General features: G+C 42.3%; 1 protein-coding gene across 4 annotated transcripts in view; it reads left to right on the forward strand.

Annotated features, from left to right (window-relative positions):
* The first annotated feature begins 491 nt into the window (after positions 1–491).
* The window catches only part of LOC120556325 (tetraspanin-18-like), a 51,694-nt gene continuing 32,298 nt past the window's right edge, over positions 492–19,887 (forward strand). For 2 of the 4 annotated variants that reach the window (XM_039795843.1, XM_039795846.1), the window contains exon 1: positions 492–673. The gene's annotated coding sequence lies outside the window, so the exon portion shown is untranslated. Of the gene's footprint in view, positions 674–19,393; positions 19,483–19,887 lie in introns of all 4 variants that reach the window. The other 2 variants (XM_039795844.1, XM_039795845.1) reach the window with 2 other exon arrangements.

Here is a 19,887-nt window from a genome sequence, read left to right on the forward strand (position 1 = left end):
TATATCACACTGCTCATGCACACGCATTCATTCTCCCTTGTGGGGGGAGGGGCTTAGGAGACAGTTTTGGGCTTTAGCAGAAAGGGGGGAGAGACTGAGAAGTTGTCCATGTTAAATTTTTTTGGCTAAGTCCTGGATCTTCCCAATCCTACCTACAGCACCTTTAACTTAAACAAAATATTTTATGTGGGACTTTTGCTTGTAACAGAGTATTTTTACAGTGGTACCGTATTGTTACTTGTCCTGCCAGTTTTTTTTTTTTTATCGTTTTTAACTGCTCTTTAATGTTTTATGTAAAGCTTGCCCTGTTGCTGAAATGTGCTATACAAATAAAGCTGCTTTGCCTTGCCTTGCCTTGCCTTCTTCTTCCAACACTGACACGAAACAAATTTCGGTGCGACACCTTTTCCGGAAGTAGGCTAGTTTTAATCTGAAAATCTGTCCCGGAAGCTGTAGTGTAGTTGACTGTGTGGAGCTTGACGGCGGTTTAAATGGGAACGTAAACGTGAAGCAGCTCACATCGAGGAATGAACACAAGTGTGCTGCCGGCTCTCCTTCCACTGCTGCACCCGTCAGTGTTGATTGTAGAGTTTGTTGGATTTATTAGTTTGTCAGGAAGAAAGTGACTTCACTTCCACAACCGGTAGAAGAGAAAGAAGCTCATCTTTCAGCGGTAAGTTACAGTGGTTTATACTGACTAACGTTACAGGAATGATGCATCATGTTCGCAACCTCCACGTTAAAGTAACGTTATGCAGTCGGTTTGTTATTTAACTGCTATCTTAATTAAGTACTCCTGGAAAACGACGTCTAATTAATGCATATAGCCAAATGTTACTTATATTCACCGACTTGCTTTAACACAGTGGTAGGAAACACTCCAATACAACTTTTTTTTAAACATTAAATGTGAGTCTGTGAAAGACTAAGTTTAACTACTATGATAAAAAAAAATATTTAGCTAACGTTACATAGTAACTATGTAACGTAGGCTAAATAAAAAAAATATATATAAAATCACACTAGAGCCACAGTTTTGTGTCCATTTTAGCATCGAGACTATATTGAATTTAACTGTTTAAATGTGTATGAGCAGAAACAAAACTAACCTTTTAATCTATCCATGTTTTAGTTTTATGTTTATTAATCAAATTATATATGTAGTCCTATAAACCATTAGTTCCCGAAACGGGGTCCGGGGACCCCCACAGGTCCTTAAGGGGTTTCCAAGGGGTCCCCAGCAAAAAGTGGAATTCTTTCACTAACATTTTCACTCTAATTCCCTCTAGAAGTAACACAATGACAGAATGAATGATTGACTATTTTGGGCATGGGTTTCATACACTTTCTGTAATAAAATATCTAAAGGCACAAATGTTATCAAATGGGGGTCAATTGTAGCCTGACGTCGTCATACTCCGATTCTAGTCAGAATATGAGTCTGATACCGCTCCATTGGGTTGTGATTATGGGCCGTGTTTCAACCGAACAAGGAAAGAAAATGCCTCTGCACTCAATTGGATAGACGTACAACCAATCAGAGCAGCGGATAGACCTACAACCAATCGGAGTATGTGACGTATCTTCTTAGCGGGGGGGGGGGGCAGCTGATAAATTAAACTTTTGCCGAATCCCGTAGGAAGGACAGTAGAAACATCTTTCCGATAGACAAATGCCTCGATCGCAGTTCTCTGTTCCTCTTTAAAAATGAACGCGCTGTCGATATCTTCTGTAACAGACGTGATGGAGGAATCTACACATCTCAGTTCTCCAGCGGCAGCCATCTTTGTGTAAACAAATTCAACACAAGTGCTCTTTGGTGACGTTACTGTTGATCATCTGTCCATCATCGTATGAAGCCCGCCCTGACCATTTGATTGGCCCAAACAGCTCTGGTTGGAGCATAGTTGCTCTATAACGGATCAAGTCCAGACCGAACTTCCCGACCTCAAATGTTGTGGGCGGGGCTAAGTTCGGCTGGCATCCAGGCTAGGTCAATGGTCTAATTTTTGTCAGTTTAGGGGTCCTTTATGGCAAAAAAACTTTAGGAATCATTGCTAGAGCCCGACTGATATTATTGAGGGTTTTAAAAATCGATTTGCAGAGTCAAATCGATTTTTTTCATTTGAGTGATCCAGTATCGATTCATGAAATCCAGAATCAATCTCTGTCCATATCATATGAAACTACAAGACCCCCTGGAATCCATTGGTACCAATTATGTTATGCTAACTTGTCTGGAAGGGGGTTAAAATAACTGCTCCAAACTAATTTTGGCCAGGGGAAAACTGGCCAAAATTAGGCACTGTATACGTGTCACATTCTCATTAGGGGCTGAGCCCCCCTAAAGGTCTGATCCTAGAATTGCCTCTGGGTCCCTTTTACACTTTCACCTCCAGATATCTGAATGAAATGTCACTCAATACTCACCGACTGTAGAGTCTGTAGAGCTTCACTTTATTTTGTTGACTGCTGTGTTCATGTGCAATAAAAGCGCATTAATGTCACAGCTTTGGGATCACTGCTTAATGTAAACATTGATACACTATCAATATAATACACCAGGTTAGAGGAAACCTTGTACAATTGTAGAATCTCTTTCATATCTAAGCTAAATTGGTTTTGCAACTTTAATATCCCAAATAAGACATTGAATCAGGAATCGAATCGGGACCTTGTGGCAATAGCCAGCCCTAATTGGCTGACAAAGCTTGTGATAAAAATACATACAGCCGAGGTACATGTCAGCCAATTAGTGACAAGAAATTGAAGGTCATAATTCAAAATCTACTAAACACTGGCCCTTTCAGTGATATAGTTTTTCTTATCGAGAGTCTCTTTTTTTTCTGTGTGAGGTTTTGTATTTAAATGAGTTTGGCACATTAATGCGCCTCATAGGGTTGGGCGGTAATACAGTATACCGCGGGGTCTTAAAAATAACAATGGTATCAGTTTCAATACCGTCATTAAAAAAATGCAATGCACTTATATAGGAGACAAGGATTAAATATTAAATATAATTTATGTAATTATGTGTGGTTGTCATCACGTGACAGTGTGGAGGAGAAAGTAGTTTTTTTTGTAAGTTATGTTATTATTGTTTCAGTATTAGTGTTTGATATTCAGTTTCGGAACGGTGCACAAGCCAACAGTTTGGTGACGCCGTCTGAGCTTTACGTCATAATTTTTAATTAGTCACGGTAATACCGTATACCGCGGTAAAATAGGAAGGAGGTTTGACGGTATCAAAATTTGGGTACCACCCAACCCTAGCGCCTCATCTGCATGAAATATAGCCCTTGTGTTCAGAAGAGGATCATGTTTATCAGTAGCCTGACAAGCCAGACCCACTGTCAGTACCCGATCCGTTCCACCTGCACGATCCGTTCTACGCATGCGCAAGATGTTCACGCATGCGCAGATGATAATACTGTTTTACGACCTGCCCGATCTGTTCCACGCTAGCCTCCACTGGGAAGCTAACGTTAGTTTAGCTAACAGCTAATTCGGCTAACCGCTAGCCGACAGCTAGATTCAGTCTAAAATGACGCATGCACAGAACAGATCGTGCAGGCAGAATGGACAGCTAGATTCAGTCTAAAATTAAAATAATGTTAAGTCAAACTTAATGGGAAAAGCAGGCTACAGCTAAATTAAGACTTTACAGTAATAACAATAAAGGCAAGTATTGAGTGATTGTATTTTAAATGAGCACAAGTAAAGTAGAACTGACGTAATTGTTGTTATATATGTTAAAGTTTATTTTGAAGTTTTATTTTGAGGGTCTTTTAAAGTCTACATGCTGTCTCAGCTAGCGGTTAGCCGAATTAGCTGTTAGCTAAATTCAATTCAATTTTATTTATAGTATCAAATCATAACAAGAGTTATCTCGAAACACTTTACAGATAGAGTAGGTCTAGACCACACTCTATAATTTCCAAAGCCCCAACAATTACAGTAATTCCATCAAGAGCAAGCATTAGCAGTGGCTATTGCGACAGTGGGAAGGAAAAACTCCCTTTTAGGAAGAAACCTCGGCAGACCCAGACTCTTGGTAGGCGGTGTCTGGTGGGGCCGGTTGGGGGTGTGATGAACAGTGGCAGTAATAATCACATTAAAGATAATGGAACAGTGACTTCGAAGGTCATCGTGGAAGTTCATGTCATAGCAGGGCACATCGTGTCATACTGAGTAGTGCAGTCTCCTATACCGGATCCTGACTACTCTGTGCGTATGAACATCACAGCAGGGCGTTGCGGGATGTAACGTGGCGCTGCAGAGCATGGGTGGATGCAGCGGACGCAGCAGGACACAGCAGGATGCGGCCGGGAATTTGCAGAGAAGAAACATAAGGACTCCGGGGAGTAAACTCCCCAGAGATAGGTTAGTAACAAGCATTTCTGGGACAGGATGCATACAAAAGGAAACAAGTGAAAACAGAGATGAGAGCACAGCTCAGTGTGTCATAGGAAGGAAGGAACTTCCCCGGCAGTCTAGAATTATAATAGCATAGCTAAGAGAGGCAGGTTAAAGAGAAGTGCCTGGTCGGGCTAGAACTCTCCCCAACCGGATCGGGCTGTACTGGCCTGCCTCCCTCTACTCTCACTATATTATTGATTATATGATAAATAAAACCGATGACAACGAAGAGGAGCAGATGGGCCGGTTAGGCGGATACTGCAACTCCTCACTCCTTAACTATAAGCTTTATCAAAGAGGAGGGTTTTCAGTTTACTCTTAAATGTGGTGACGGTGTTTGCCCCTTGAACCCAAATTGGGAGCTGGTTCCACAGGAGCGGAGCCTGATAGTTGAAGGCTCTGGCCCCCAGTCTACTTTTAGAGACTCTAGGAACCACAAGTAGCTCTGCATTCTGGGAGCGTAGTACTCTACTAGGAAAATAAGGTACTAAGAGCTCTTCTAGGTATGATGGTGCTTGACCATTTAGAGCTTTGTAGGTCAGGAGGAGGATTTTAAATTTAAAAATAAAAAAAAAAGCCAGTGCAGAGAAGCTAATGCAGGAGAAATATGATCTCTTCTCTTAGTTCTCGTCAGAACATGCGCTGCAGCATTCTGGATCAGCTGGAGAGTCTTAAGGGACTTATTTGAGCAACCTGATAGTAAGGAATTGCAGTAGTCTAGTCTAGAAGTAATGAATGCATGGACTAGTTTTTCAGCATCATTTTGAGACAGGATATTCCTAATTTTGGCAATGTTACAAAGATGGAAAAAGGCTGTTCTTGAGGTTTGTTTTAAGTGGACATTGAGGGATATATCCTGATAAAAAATAACTCCTAAATTTCTGACAGTAGTGCTGGAGGCCAGGGCAATACCATCCAGAGTAGCTATATCTTTAGATAATGAAGTTCGGAGGTGCTTTGGTCCCATCCCAATAACTTGTGGGTCATCCAGGATTTTATATCTTTAATACACGCTTGAAGTTTAGCTAACTGTCCACTTTCGTCTGCCTTAATTGACAGATATAATTGGGTGTTGTCTGCATAACAGTGAAAGTTAATTGAGTGTTTCCTAATAATATTACCTAGAGGAAGCATATATAAGGAAAATAGAATTGGTCCAAGCACTGAGCCTTGAGGAACGCCATGGCTAACTTTAGCGTACTTGGAGGATTTATCGTTAATGTTAACAAATTGGGATCGCTCAGAGAAATAGGACTTAAACCAGCTTAGTGCGATTCCTTTAATGCCAACTAAGTGTTCCAGTCTCTGTAACAGGATGGTATGGTCAATATTGTCGAAAGCAGCACTAAGATCTAATAAAACAAGTATGGAGACAAGTCCTTTGTCAGCAGCAGTTAGAAGGTCGTTAGTAATTTTCACCAGTGCCGTCTCTGTGCTATGATGCATTCTAAATCCTGACTGAAAGTCTTCAAATAGATTGTTCCTATGTAGAAAGTCACATAGTTGGTTAGCGACTACCTTCTCAAGGATTTTGGAGAGAAAGGGAAGGTTAGATATAGGTCTATAGTTGGCTAAGACTTCAGGATCGAGGGTAGGTTTTTTCAGAATAGGTTTTATCACAGCTATTTTAAATGACTGCGGTACATGACCTGTTAATAAAGACAAATTGATTGTATTTAATATTGTGGTGTTGACCACAGGTAGTGCTTCTTTAAGTAGCCTCGTTGGAATAGGGTCAAAGAGACAGGTAGTTGGCTTGGCTGAAGAGACCTTTAACATTAATTGTTGAAGGTCCATAGGATAAAAGCAGCTTAAGTATGTATCGGGTCTTATCGTTCTCTCCAGTCCTCCTGCGCCCAGTGGTGAGCTGTTCGAAGTTGAGGGCGAAAGGTGATGAATTTTAACTCTAATTGTTATAATTTTATCATTAAAGAAGGTCATTAAGTCATCACTACTCAGAGCTACAGGAATAGATGGTTCAGTAGAGCTGTGGCTATCTGTCAGCCTGGCTATAGTGCTGAAAAGAAACCTTGGGTTGTTCTTATTTTCTTCTATTAGTGTTGAGTAATAGTCTGATCTGGCAATTCTGAGGGCCTTCCTATAGGTTTTCAAACTATGTTGCCAATCCACACGAGATTCTTCCAGTTTAGTGGAACGCCATTTACTTTCAAGTTTTCGTGAGATTTGTTTTAATTTGCGAGTTTGGGAGTTATACCAAGGTGCTAATTTCCTTTGCTTCATCGTCTTCTTTTTGAGAGGAGCAACCAAGTCTAAAGTTGTCCGTAGGCAGGCCGTAGCAGCGTCTACGAAGTTATCAATTTGGGAGGGACTAAAGTTAACATAAAGGTCCTCTGTTATATTAAGGCACGACATTGAATTAAGTGCTGTTGGAATATCTTCCTTAAATTTAGTTGTAGCACTGTCAGATAGGCATCTAGTGTAGAAACTTTTATTTAATTTCTTATGGTCTGGTAATAGGAATTCGAAAGTCATTAAAAAATGATCTGATAATAGAGGATTCTGCGGAAATACTATTAAATCTTCAATTTTGATTCCATATTCTAGCACAAGGTCGAAGGTGTGGTTAAAACGGTGCATGCACATTCTGACTGAAACCAATTGAATCTAGTAGTGAATTGAAAGCAGTACTAAGGCTATTGCTGTCATCGTCCACATGGATATTAAAATCACCTACAATAAGTACTTTGTCTGATTGAAGGACTATGCTTGATAAGAGCTCAGAGAATTCAGATAAAAATTCAGAATACGGACCTGGTGGGTGGTAAACAACAACAAATATAATTGGCTGTACCTTTTTCCACGTTGGGTGTTGAAGATTAAGAACAAGGCTTTCAAACGAGTTATAATTTAGGTTTAGGATTAATTAACAGGCTTGAGTCGAATATGGCTGCAACTCCGCCTCCTCGGCCTGAGCCTCGTGGAATTTGAGTATTATTATGACTGGGAGGAGTGGCTTCATTTAGACTAACGTATTCATCGTGGCTCAGCCATGTTTCGGTGAGAAAAAATAAATCAATTTGGTTATCTGATATCAATTCGTTTACCAATATTGCTTTAGAAGACAGAGATCTAATGTTTAATAGTCCACATTTGATTTTCCTATTCTGTTCTGTCAGTGCAGTGGTTGTTTTAATTCCAATTAGGTTGTTGAGTATAGCACCTCTTTTGTTTATGTTAATCGATCTCAGTCGGGGAACAGACCCCGTGGTTATGGGATTATGAACGGGTGGTTGTTCCAAAGGAGCAAGCACAGAGGAGCACAGTCAATCATAGTTCTGAGTGTGCAAGGCGTGGTGCAAATTCTCACGGAGCACCTGGTTTCCGCATGTATTGGGATGGGTCCCATCCCTGCTGTACAGGGAGCCACGTTACCAAAACAGATTAAAATTGTCAATAAAACCTAGCTTGTGAATGCTGCATGTAAGCTGGAGCCAGGTGTTAAGGGAAAGTAGCCGGCTAAAGAGGCGCGATCCGCGACCTAGAGATGGGAGTGGGCCACGATGCGTTTAATAGAGGTCGGGAATGAGGGTGTCAGATCCACAACTTTAGCCAGGATGTCTGCAACTTTGGCTCCAGGAAAGCAGTGTGTGACAGCATTATGAAACGTTAAATCTCTGGTGATGGAGTCACCGATAATTACTGTGGTTGGAGGGAAGAGCGGACGAGGAGTGAGGGGGTGTGGATGGCCGCTGACGGGAGCGAAACAGTCAGTGTCGGGTACAGATGGACAAGGAAAAGAAGAGGACGACTGCTTACCGTTCGGTTCGGGAGATTGTTTTTGAGGAACGTTGTCGTGTGGCCGGTCCAGGCAGTGTACGCCACTGGATCGTCTGGCTACCGCTTCCCTCAGAAGCTGTAGCTGCGGGGTAGCGGTCCTCTTCTGTGATGGCGTCTGGTCAGTCGGCTTTGAAGCGGGGCCAGCCCGGCGAACCACATCGGCCGCTACTAGGTCCGATTCAGACAGGGCGATGAAACGGTTGGAGAGGCTAAGGGCAGGAGGCGATGGAGCCCTACTCGGGGCTCTCTTTTGGCCGCGAACCACCTCAGTCCAGGATGACTCGATGACCGGTGTCGAGCAAGAAGACAGGTGTTGGCTGGCCGGTTGGGTCCCATAGCGCTGTATCCTGAAAGGCCGCCGTGAGCGATGAGATCCGGAGCGACTGGTTATGAGTCACATCCAAGCAGGCGGTTAACAAAGGATCTTTGGTCTTTAAGTCCTTGGAGAGTCGGCGAACATCTTCCTTGAGGTCAGCAATTTCTTTATTTGCGTTCTTTAAAAATGAGGAAATTTTGTGTGGGAGTGGTGACTCGCCAAGTGTAGAGGCAGCCATAGGGCTAGCGTTGGTTTAGCCCGTTGGTCTAGTCTTTAAAAAAAAAAAAAAAAAAAAAAAAAAAAAAAAAAAAAAAAAAAAAAAAAAAAAAAAAAAAAAAAAAAAAAAAAAATTAATAATTTAGCGTGAAGCTAAATGCTTACTACATGTACAGATGTATCTTTTTTTTTTTTTTAAACGCTATATTAATGTAATAGAAACTAGGCTATAGAGCCGATGGGTAGGAGAGTGGAGGCAGCTGCCGGCTCCCTGTTTCCTGCCGCCTGCTGTCGCTTTTGGATGATGTTGTTTGTTGTGATTACTTACCTGATTACTTGCCTGCAATTAACAGATGTCACTTAACTCAATTCAGCCTCACACTAGTTTTTTTTTTTTTTTAGTGTCTAAACTAACATTAGCTTGCCTGTGGAGGCTAACGGCAGACCGGTACAATCAGCTAGCGGTTAGCCGAATTAGCTATTTGCTAAACTAACATTAGCTTCCCGGTGGAGGCTAGCGTGGAACAGATCGGGTAGGTGGAATGGATCGGGTACTGAGACCCACATCCAGATGTTGGGTCTGGGAACTCCCCATTGGCAGGGCTTAATCCGAGGGGGCGTGATAAACGGTTGTCTTTCAAATTCCCTCTGCACTCGTAGCCAACCAGAGCAACGCTAGTTGATAGATTAAACTTTTGCCGTATCCGGTCGGCAAAACTCTGAACACATCTTCCTTTTTTAAGGGTGTCCTATCTTGCCAGAGAAGGCAAATATGGTAATTTTTCTGCAAAAGAACTGCTAAAGTTTGAAGCCGGTTGGCGTACTCAACAACATTTATTGTTACTTGTTAATAGTGTAACTGTTATTTGTTGTTACATTATTGTAGTTGTGTGTTAGGTGACTTAGGTTTACTTATTATATATGTAAGTACTTTAAAACGTTAATATATTGTTAAATTTTTCAATAATTTTCAATTTTAAAAAAATCCATAAAAGAGCCTTTCTTTGATGTCATTTTTAGTTTTTCAAGAATCGATTTAGGAATCGGTTAGGAATCTGAATCGTTTTAAAAGTACCAGTTCGGCATCGGAATCGTAAAAATCCAAACGGTACCCAACCCTATTGACGATATGTTATGGTTGACTATTGGTGCTTTAACAAAATGTTATTTACACAATGAGATTTTTGATAAATAATCTCCAGAAATGATTTAATGACTTAGTGGGTAAAGGTAAATAATATAGCAGCTAGAACAGTCTGGTAAGTTCAGAAAATTACATCACTCTACTGTAATGCAGCCTGTAAAACCAGGAAAAGACAACACTTACCATATTACGATATTACGAAATTTAAGACGATATCTAGTCTCATATCGCGATATCAATATAATGATATAATATATATGATATATTGCCCAGCTCTATCTGCCTTGTTGCACGATCTAAATTTTCTTCAAAATGTGCCATTTGTCCCAGGACACATTCAGAAACCGTATCTCACTCAGAACACCATGGATGTTTTTTTTTTTTTCAAAGTTTGTATGCGTGTGGAAGCACCAGAGACACAAAATAACACCCCAAATCCCAGAAAAAGTGATTTTTTTTTTTCATAATATGGGCACTTTAAACCTTTCTTGTGGCAGAGATAGAGGAAGTGATGTTTCCTGTTTACTGTACGGGACTCTCACACCCCCTCAAACCATAGCTCAAATCACACCGACAATTCTGATCGCCGCTTACGCAGCGTGACGTGGGGTTGCGTTTCTTCAAAAGTTGAGTCAGTCTCGACTTTTGGCGACAGGCTCGCTGTGTTTTGATTGTTGAGGGTCCCCCTTGCAGCAACCCCTGCTGCAGCCGGATGGCAGACGCAGGCAGTCTGAATGCGGCCTTATCCTGGAAATGTACTTCCGTTGATCCAGACTAGGGCACAGGCCATGTAACCGCAACATCCACGGTAGGGCTGCACAATTAATCGCATTTTTATCCAAATCGCAATATCCAAATCGCAGGGGGGTTAGGGTTAGATCCTCATATTAATCATACTATAATCATTACAATGTTTTCAGTTTTAATATTTTTCAATGCATCTGAGAATAATGATGAAAAAACGGTAATTCCCTCCAACATCGTGAATCATATCGCAATCGCAATATCAGTCAAAAATAATCGCAACTAGACATTTTCCTCATATCGTGCAGCCCTGATCCACGGTTCGATTTCCGGACATTAGACTTTTTGTTGCATGTCGTGTCTCTCTCTGTCTGCCCGTGTTTCTGTCTCAATCTACTGGCTGTCAAGCCCTTAAAATAATCGTTAAGAAAGCAGCCATGTGGGGATAAAGCCCTCTCAAATACAGTTCAGCCACAGGACAAGGTGGTCTCGCCACCTCCACATCCTGAGAGTTCAGGTCGTGTCTCTGGAGGATGTCGACGGGGAACCACAGGTCCATCTGTCCCTTCCCTCCATGTGCAGCACCGAGGCACTCGGTCTATTTGTGGATCACAGCGTGGCCGCTGCGGCCTGACAAAAGGACTGGCGAGGCTCAGGGGGAGCGGTCCTCCAGGACTGGCTGTTACTTTACCTCCCATTCTGCCTGCAGAGCGTCTTTAGGGTAAACGGAGCTGCTGGTTGGCCCGAGGTAGAGCTATAGGACAAGTAACTATGACAACCCACTTACCCGTTCGGGCATCATGGTGTCATAAATGACGGCCCCCGTCGGAGATTGCTTGTTGAATGATTTGATTTGAAAGTGCCGTTGGCCAATGAAGAATTGAGTTGGTTTTTTCGACTTTTTTTCGACATTTTTTTTTTGCAAAATTGTTGACGTATTTTTCCGAAGTTTAACTTTTTTATTTATTTATGTTTTTGGTGTTTAAAAAAAATAAATAAAAAATCCGGCATTTTTGACTTTAAAAAAAAAAAAATTCTACATCCCCCAAAAAAAATGGTTTCTATAAAAATAAATTAGTATAGAGGCCTATAAAAACTGCCGTCGGGCAAGTCAACCTTAATGTTAAACCCTGTGACCTGAAACTAAATACTAAAAATAATTATCAGGCTGTTGTTGTTAGTTTATCCTTTTTAAACAAAGTTTCTTCAAATTAGAAGTAATGGAAGCTCTTTGCTTGGTGTCCGGCGTAGGTCCGTGTCTCCACGTAACTACGTACATAGCCACGGCGTAGATTTTACGCAGACGTATAAATCACGCTATGGTGGGTATTTATAGGAATGACGGAAGAGGTGTGTTTGAGGTGTGGCCCTGCTCCTGAAACTATGCTAAGCAGCGTCAATAAATTTGACCTTGGGTTATATCTTTTATAAATGTAATTGAACATTTAGATTGAAACAATCAGTCAATTAGAAATCAACTGATTTAAAGAAACTGTTTCAGACCTGTTGGTTTTGTCCAGAAGAAGCCATGAAACAAACCTGGATTTCAGTTAGTTGATTGTCTAAACCGTTTTTTATTTATTTCTAAATTTTTTTGCTTGTGATCATTTAAAATTATTCCAAAAAGTATTTGGACATGAGATCAACCAAAGTGTGATTTTTACTTCTTGGATTTGTGTTGTTTGGAGGATTTTGTAGAGGCCAGAAGAGGTGAACATTTCCAGTATTTCACAAGACAAACCACTAGAAAAAAGTAAGACAAAAATTAATAATTCTGTGTAATAGATTTCCTTCTATAATCATGCGGTGACCCATCGGATTTCAGCCGGCTCAATCTGGTAAGAAAGAAAGAAGGAAGAGGGTCGTTTCCCTGATTCGTTGATTAAATTAGGAGCCTTTAACACGACCTATTCTCCTCAAACACTGGCGACACACAATGCTCTTTCAACGGTTTCTAGTTTTAATGAGATTAAGTTGAGCAAAGTGAATTAAAAAGCAGATGGTCGGCTGTCCGCACAGCGACCCCCGAGCCTGAACTCTGCTCTGCCTCAGCGCTGGGGGGGGCTTTACCAGCTTTTCTTTTCTGTCGGTGGTCTTTTAAAACCCCAGTTTCAGTTTCTGTGTCCGTGTTACAAAGAGCTTCACAATGAATTATAAAATGGAACATAAGGGGCTGCACGATACGAGGGAAATATGCCATAATGTTGTTGAATATCGCGATAACGACATTACTTGCGATAAATAAACAGATATTAAAGTGTTCTCAGTTCTGCTTTCTGCTTTCAGTATTCTGCTAAAAAAACTAATTCAATTTAAAACAAATGAAAGGAAATCATGTCTAACATTCTTTTATTGAACAAAGTAAACATTGAATTGAATATAAAAGGAACCACTACAAACAGAATGACATTTACGGCCCGGCTACATTGCACGCGTAAAGTATGCCGAGCGGAAAATTTCAAAAATTACGCTTCCACTATAATCAATTAAACCGGCGCCACCGGACACGAGAGCAGCGCATTATTGGTGCGTCTGCACGCGAGGTGTGTGCGGCCCTTTCACACAGAAATGGATCATAAAGTGTATATAAATATTTCTTTTAAATTAAACTACAGGTATACAGCAAACAACTTAATGACTGTCAGTGAGCGTATTGGCACTTTTGTAGAATTCTGTTTTTATTTCTTGTTTCCCTCACTTGTTCATCACACCCCCCCCCCAACCGGCCCCGTCAGACACCCCTTACCAAGAGCCTGGGTCTGTCCCAGGTTTCTCCCTAAAAGGGAGTTTCTCCTCGCCACCGTCTCACTAAATGCTTGCTCTTGGGGGAATTACTGGAATTGTTGGGGCTTTGTTAATTATAGAGTGTGGTCTAGACCTACTCTATCTGTAAAGTGTCTCGAGATAACTCTTGTTATTGTAACGCTAGTTCTTGTTAGCGTTAACTATTTACTCGTCATTATTAAATATATATATTTTCGGGCCGTGGGTAGAGAAAGCGCACGGAGACAGCTTCGACTGTAAAACTTGGTTCACTTTAATGACACTCCTCAAGTGTAGGACAACTCAAAACTAATCACAAAACATGCTTCATCATCTCAACATCATATCCCTCCGCCAACATAACTGTTACTGAATTACAGGCAAGGTATAGCAGGTTAGATAGTTCCCTTGTTAACTCAACAGAACACATTATGAAGCTACAATTAATGAAAATATGTGACTTATTTCAGTAAGCCTAAAAATGTTATTTGTTAACTAAATCGTCACAAAACAAATCTCATCTTACATTATGATTTGATACTATAAATAAAATTGAATTGAACCTGCGTGAACAGCTGACAGTAGATCACCGCGCTGTGCCGGCGCCAAAAACTGAAGACATACCAACTATCCCAAAGCAAAAGCACTCCTTCTCGCCGATGACTCGCACAATCCTACGACGTGCGTGCGCAGCTGGTGTAGCCAGTTAAAAGATACATTCTGCGGCACATACGCTCCGCTAACGGTCCGCAGACGTTAAGCGTTCAATGTAGCCAAAGCGTTAGGCTACGTTATGAAGTGCAGTTTTCTGCTGATATTTTCTTTCAACTAACACAAAAGCTCTTTCAGTGTTTGTCGCAGACTTTCGCAATGTGTTTATTAAGTCGCAATGACAATAAAAAGCTCTATTGTCCAGCAAAATGTTGAATTGTTACAGGCCTAGTTGATGGTTTGACTTGTTGTGTGATGCATTTCAGTCGTCTACATGTAGAGTTAGTTGGGAATCCTGCAGGAGAACTTTGGACTTAATAGTGATCCAGCCGCGTCTTGACCTAAGTTCACACAGCGCATTATAAAAATCAAGAAGTGAGGAAACGAAAAAGAAAAGTTGTTGTAGCTGGTGGAATATTTTGCGATTTGGAAATATCACACGTGTTTCCTGCTGTTCAGCTGTGAATCAGAAGTCACTCCTGGGTTTAAAAGGCCTAGTTTGGGCTAGTTAAATCAAAGAATTTGCAATGTAACCACAATATCCAACAGAACATCAAACTTTGCACGCAGCGCGGTAGCTTTTAGTGCACTCTGCCACGACCGAATGCTTCGGTGGTTCAGTCACTGCGGTTTATTAAATAAAAAAAGAAGCGGTGCAGCTGTAACACAGTGGCTAAATCACCAGAGCATTTGGCACAGAGCCACTCGTACACACTCTTTAACACGTGAAGGCCAATAATTCAGAGCAGAGTCTGAGAGAAACCGGCAGACAGTATTTCTCAGTTTATTCTCCCAAACGTGAACCAGATGTCCTCGGCTGTAATGAAGGTAAAGTTGGGGTTTTTTTACCCTGCGAGGCAATTACAGCGAGAGGGGCCTGCTGCGTGTGTGGTCCTGCTCAGACTCGAGGTTCACTTTGTGACCAGTCTGAGTGTTGGATCATCTGCATGGAAGGCAGCATATAGTCACAGCCGGTGCATTGAGTTCACTTACGTTTCGGCTACATTGAACGCGTAACGTATGCGGACGGTTCGCGGAGCGCGTGCATCTTTTAACTGTCTACACCTGCACCTGCTTAGGATTGTGTGACGCAGTGAGCTTTCCTTCTGGGATTGTTAGTATTTCTTCAGAGGACGCAGGTGAGGGAAATGAGAAATAAAAACAGAAACTCTTCTATATAACTGTTGTTTAATTTAAACAGACACTTTATGATCCATTTCTGTGTAAAAGGGCCGCACACATATAATATAGGGGCCGCGTAAATAATATAAAGACAAGAGACTGTCCTATTTTTACACTTGGTAGAGCGGATCTCTGCGGAGCAGACGCACCACTAACACGGTGCTCTTGTGTCCGGTGTAGCCAGTTGAATTGATAAAAGTGGAAGCGTAGTTTGGAACATCCGCTCCGCAGTGTAGCCGGCCCGTCGGGCTACATCACAACTACGTTTTGGTTAAAAAAGAAAAGAATATCTTTTGCTACGTTCACGCCTCGTGCCTGCACTACTGCAGCGTTTCCGAGCCCCTAAAACTTTAACATCTGGAAACACAGCTGCCCTAGCCTGGGTAAACCCTGACGAACTTCCGGCAAATTTGTAGATTTGCGTTGAGGCGGGCTTTACGCGAAGACGATAGCGCAGCGGCGGCGAGCAGCTTTTTGTTTCCATTCAACATGACCGCTACCGAAGCCGTGCTTCTCATGCTCGGCCATGACCGGCCACCGGCAGGTCAGTCTGACATATGGCGATTTCATGGAGGTCAACGCTACAATTAACTGACAACATAAGGACGCACGCACACACGGACGCCACAGCGCGGTCTCTTTTTCCTTTCTCTCAACTTTTCCGCCGTGTGTGGCGCGTAACCGCTCGCAGTGTGAAGCGTGTGTCGGCGCTGTTCTCCCACATGTAGGGAACCTCGTGAGTTAACCTGCAACATGTCAGCTGTTTGGGAATTCTTCAGCGTGTGTGCAGAAGATAACAAGTTTGCAATATGTAACACCTGCAAGGAAAAAGTAGGGCGTGGAGGGACGACGGCAAAAACCAAAATCAAATTTTTTTTGGGGGGATATTAGATGGGAAAAGCGTCACCCGGATCGTGGGTCTGATTGGTTGAAGGACTATCCAATGCGCCCAGAGGCATTTTTTACAACTGAGAAGGGTCTGGTGTCAGCCAGGCTACTGCTGCCCCCGTTTTGGTTTGAAAACTCCATGGTTGCATTTTAGTCTAGACGGACACAAACGGAGACCTTTAGAAACGCACATCCATCAGTCTTATCGGTTCGGTAGCTTACAGACCTTTCAGTTACAGTTCCCCCGCGTCATCGCTCCAAGCTAATAAATCCCTGCTCTTACTTTTCACCGTTGTTGTTCTTTCTCCAAAGTATTATCTGTGTTTTTTTTAAACGTATACATCCGTGATTTTCAACCGCAGAATAACGTTAAACAATCTGCTCCCTGATTACACCGATGCGCACCTGCCCGGTGTGTGTGAATGGTCATGTGAAACGTGTTGTCAGCAATGATTAATTCTTCTAGTGGAGCTAAAACTCTTGTGTGGACGTAGGTTAGTTTTTGTCTCAAAACACTGCTTAAAAATGAAAGCGTAGTAGTGTAGATGTAGCCTTAAAGTGCCCATGTTATGAAAAAATCACTTTTTCTGGGTATTATTTTGTCTCTCTGGTGCTACCACACACATACACACTTTGAAAAAAACAAACCACCCATGCTGTTTTGAGTGAGATACGGTTTCTGAATGTGTCCTGCCTTCAGTCTCCGGGTGAGCTGTTCAAAAGCTGCACGGCTTTCTACGTCACTAGCCGAAATGGCTAACCATTAGCATGCTAGCGCTAGCTCGTTCTCAATGGCAAAACCCTGCTACAACACCCACAAATTCACCCTAATCTACAAAATAAATTGTATAGAACTACTTCCATGTCCCTGTTCTGCAGGTATTCCACACAAAGTTGGAAGTGCGCCCTCCCGGCTAATCCTGCCTTGTACAGGCCGAAGTTGCAGAAACAGCTAGCTAGCTCATGTAGTCCTTACCTAGCTACTGAGCATGTGCGACTGACAACAAAGATGTTCCAGAAGTTGAGATGTCTCACTCTGTTTCTGCTCTCCTCTGTGACAGTAAACTGAATGTCTTTGAGTTGTGGACAAAACAAGACATTTGAGGATGTCACCTTGGACTTTTGGGTAGTCTCGCCATTGCCAGACCTTCCTTCACAGTGCTGCGGAGGAGGGTCTGGCTAGTCCACACAGCCTTCCTAGATGGGAGAAAAACCTGCTCTGGTTTATTGGCATTTCTTTAAACCAATCACAATCGTTTTGGGTGACGCTAAGCGCCAGACAGAGCCACGGTGCCGCTGCAAAATAGCCTCGGGAAGGAGCTTGTTTTGGTGGAACGTGTACGTTCAAAAGTAGTTTTAGTCGTGCGACAGAAAACTCAGATTGGACAGATAGTCTAGCTAGCTGTCTGGATTTACCCTGCAGAGATCTGAGGAGCAGTTAACCATAGTCCTCAGAAACCCACCGGAGGTTAGAACGCCAACACAGAGACAGAGGAAGGGGACGGGACATCCGGCCGAAAATGAGGGGCATCCGGCGGAATTTCTAGCAACACCTAAACAATCCCGGAAACGAAACGTAGTCGATATAGACTAGGCTTTGGGAAACACTGATCGACATTTTTTCTGGTTGCAGCCCTACATGGGGGATTGATTTCACTTAATAAACAGGAGTTAATAGTGTGCAGGGCGCTCAGCTGTCTGAGGAGAGGGGACGCCTCCCTTCTCCGCCTCTGCAGGCACCTCTCGGGGTTTTGAGTGTAATTGGGTCCCTGGAGGATTACGTGTCTACCTCAGTGCGCTCCACATTTTTACTTTCATCTTTTTAAGGTTTGGTTTGTCCTCGAACCGGCTGACAGCTCGGCACTCTGAAATGGCACCGAGGTGCTGAAGCGTCGGCAGAAAATTGGGAGTAATTCTCTTTTCACCACATCTTCCATCAGGGGTCAAGCTATTCTTTTAGCTATTCTTTTCTAGCTTTTAAAGCAAATGGATAACAACTTTTAGTTTGAAACCAGCTCTTAACGTTCATGCAGGTGGTTGTCAGTTTTTGATACTCCTGCAGATGGGGGGGCAGTGGTTGTCTAGCGGTTAAGCAGTCCCTCCAGAAAAACGCGATTATGCGATCGCATAATTCAATGCATAATCAGCCAAAGTCCGCATATTTATGCGGGGGCCGCATTTTTTTCAAATACATCGCACTTTCGCCACATAAATTGCAGATTTTCGCGCAAAATATGCGGGGCTTGCATGATTTCATAATCCCCGGATTTTCGTTGCAAAAAAGTCACATAATATATCTTAGCAGAAAGTTGAAAAATGTTGCGTTTACTACACACAAGAGCAGCCATTTTCCACTGTTGCCATGGGAACGTTATGAAGTGACGTAATTACACGATGTGAACATCATCGAAAAGCAGCGTGTTGGGGGGGAGGGGGAATCACTTTTATTTTCTCTTTTTCATCAAACCGCAATTTTTGCAAGGATTTTTGCCCGCAACAATCACAAAAAACATCACATTTTTCTGGAAGGACTGTTTAAGGAAGCGAGCTTGGGACTGGGAGGTCGCTGGTTCAGTACCCAGACCAGCAGGATAAAATCTGGGTGGGGAAAAGTGGAACTTGTCCCTCCCTCATTACCACCACTGAGGTGCCCTTGAGCAAGGCCTTTAACCCCAACGGCTCCAGTGGAGCTGCTCAGTGGCCAGCAGATCAGACTGGGGTTGTACCGGGCAGCTTCCAGGTGTGAATGTGTAACTGTGTGAATGTGACAGGTCGTCGTTGCAAATATGAAGTTGTTCTCAATTGAGTTTACCTGGATAAATAAAGTAAAAAAAAAAAAATAAATAAATAAAACACAGCTTTGATGGAGTTTTAATAGCAGATCGTTTTATATATTGTTTGGGAGTCAGTCTCCTTCTACAAACTTTCACTCTTTCTCTTACTGAAAGGTTCACCGGAGCAGTCATTTTGTCATCTGTGAATCATTTGATGCACACATTAAAAAGGCAGGAGCAGGCCTCGGCTTTGAACTTGCTTTCAGGTGCGTTTGATGCAGCTTGAATCTGCATTTCAAACTCATCATTAAGCACTTCAGAGATGGAAAACTGTTATTCAGGTCTCCCCAAAAGAAATGTTCAGCCGATGCAGCATTAGTCACCATTCCACCTTATCTGCACATGAATTTGATTTACTTTTTTTTTCCACACACTGAGGAAACGGAGCAAGTAAGAAGCAGGGAGAAGGGCTTCGTGCTGTGTGGGCAGCGGCTGCCGTCAACAGATTTGGACGGTCCTCCACATCCGTGAGTCACGAGCCTTGTGTTTGAAACGCCTGCATCATCTGCACAGCTGCCAGCAGAAACCTGCAGCTGTATACGCAGGATTACAAGACAATGTCTTCCTCCGGAAATATTAAAATATTTAACCACAATTATACTCCTCCAGGGCTGCAACTAACAATTATTTTCTGGATGAATGGATTAGTTGTTTGGTCTCTAAAATGTCAGAAAATTGTGATAAATGTGGATCCCAAAGCCCAAAATGACGTCCTCAAATGTCTTGTTTTGCCCACAACTCAAAGATATTCAGTTTATTGTCACAGAGGAGAGAATAAACTACAACATATTCACATTTAACAAGCTGGATTTGTTTACCTTTTTTTTGTTGGATAAAAAAAAAGAGGACTCAAACCAATCAATTGACTTTCA

Source organism: Perca fluviatilis, chromosome 3 (assembly GCF_010015445.1).
Source record: "Perca fluviatilis chromosome 3, GENO_Pfluv_1.0, whole genome shotgun sequence".
NCBI lineage: Eukaryota > Metazoa > Chordata > Actinopteri > Perciformes > Percidae > Perca > Perca fluviatilis.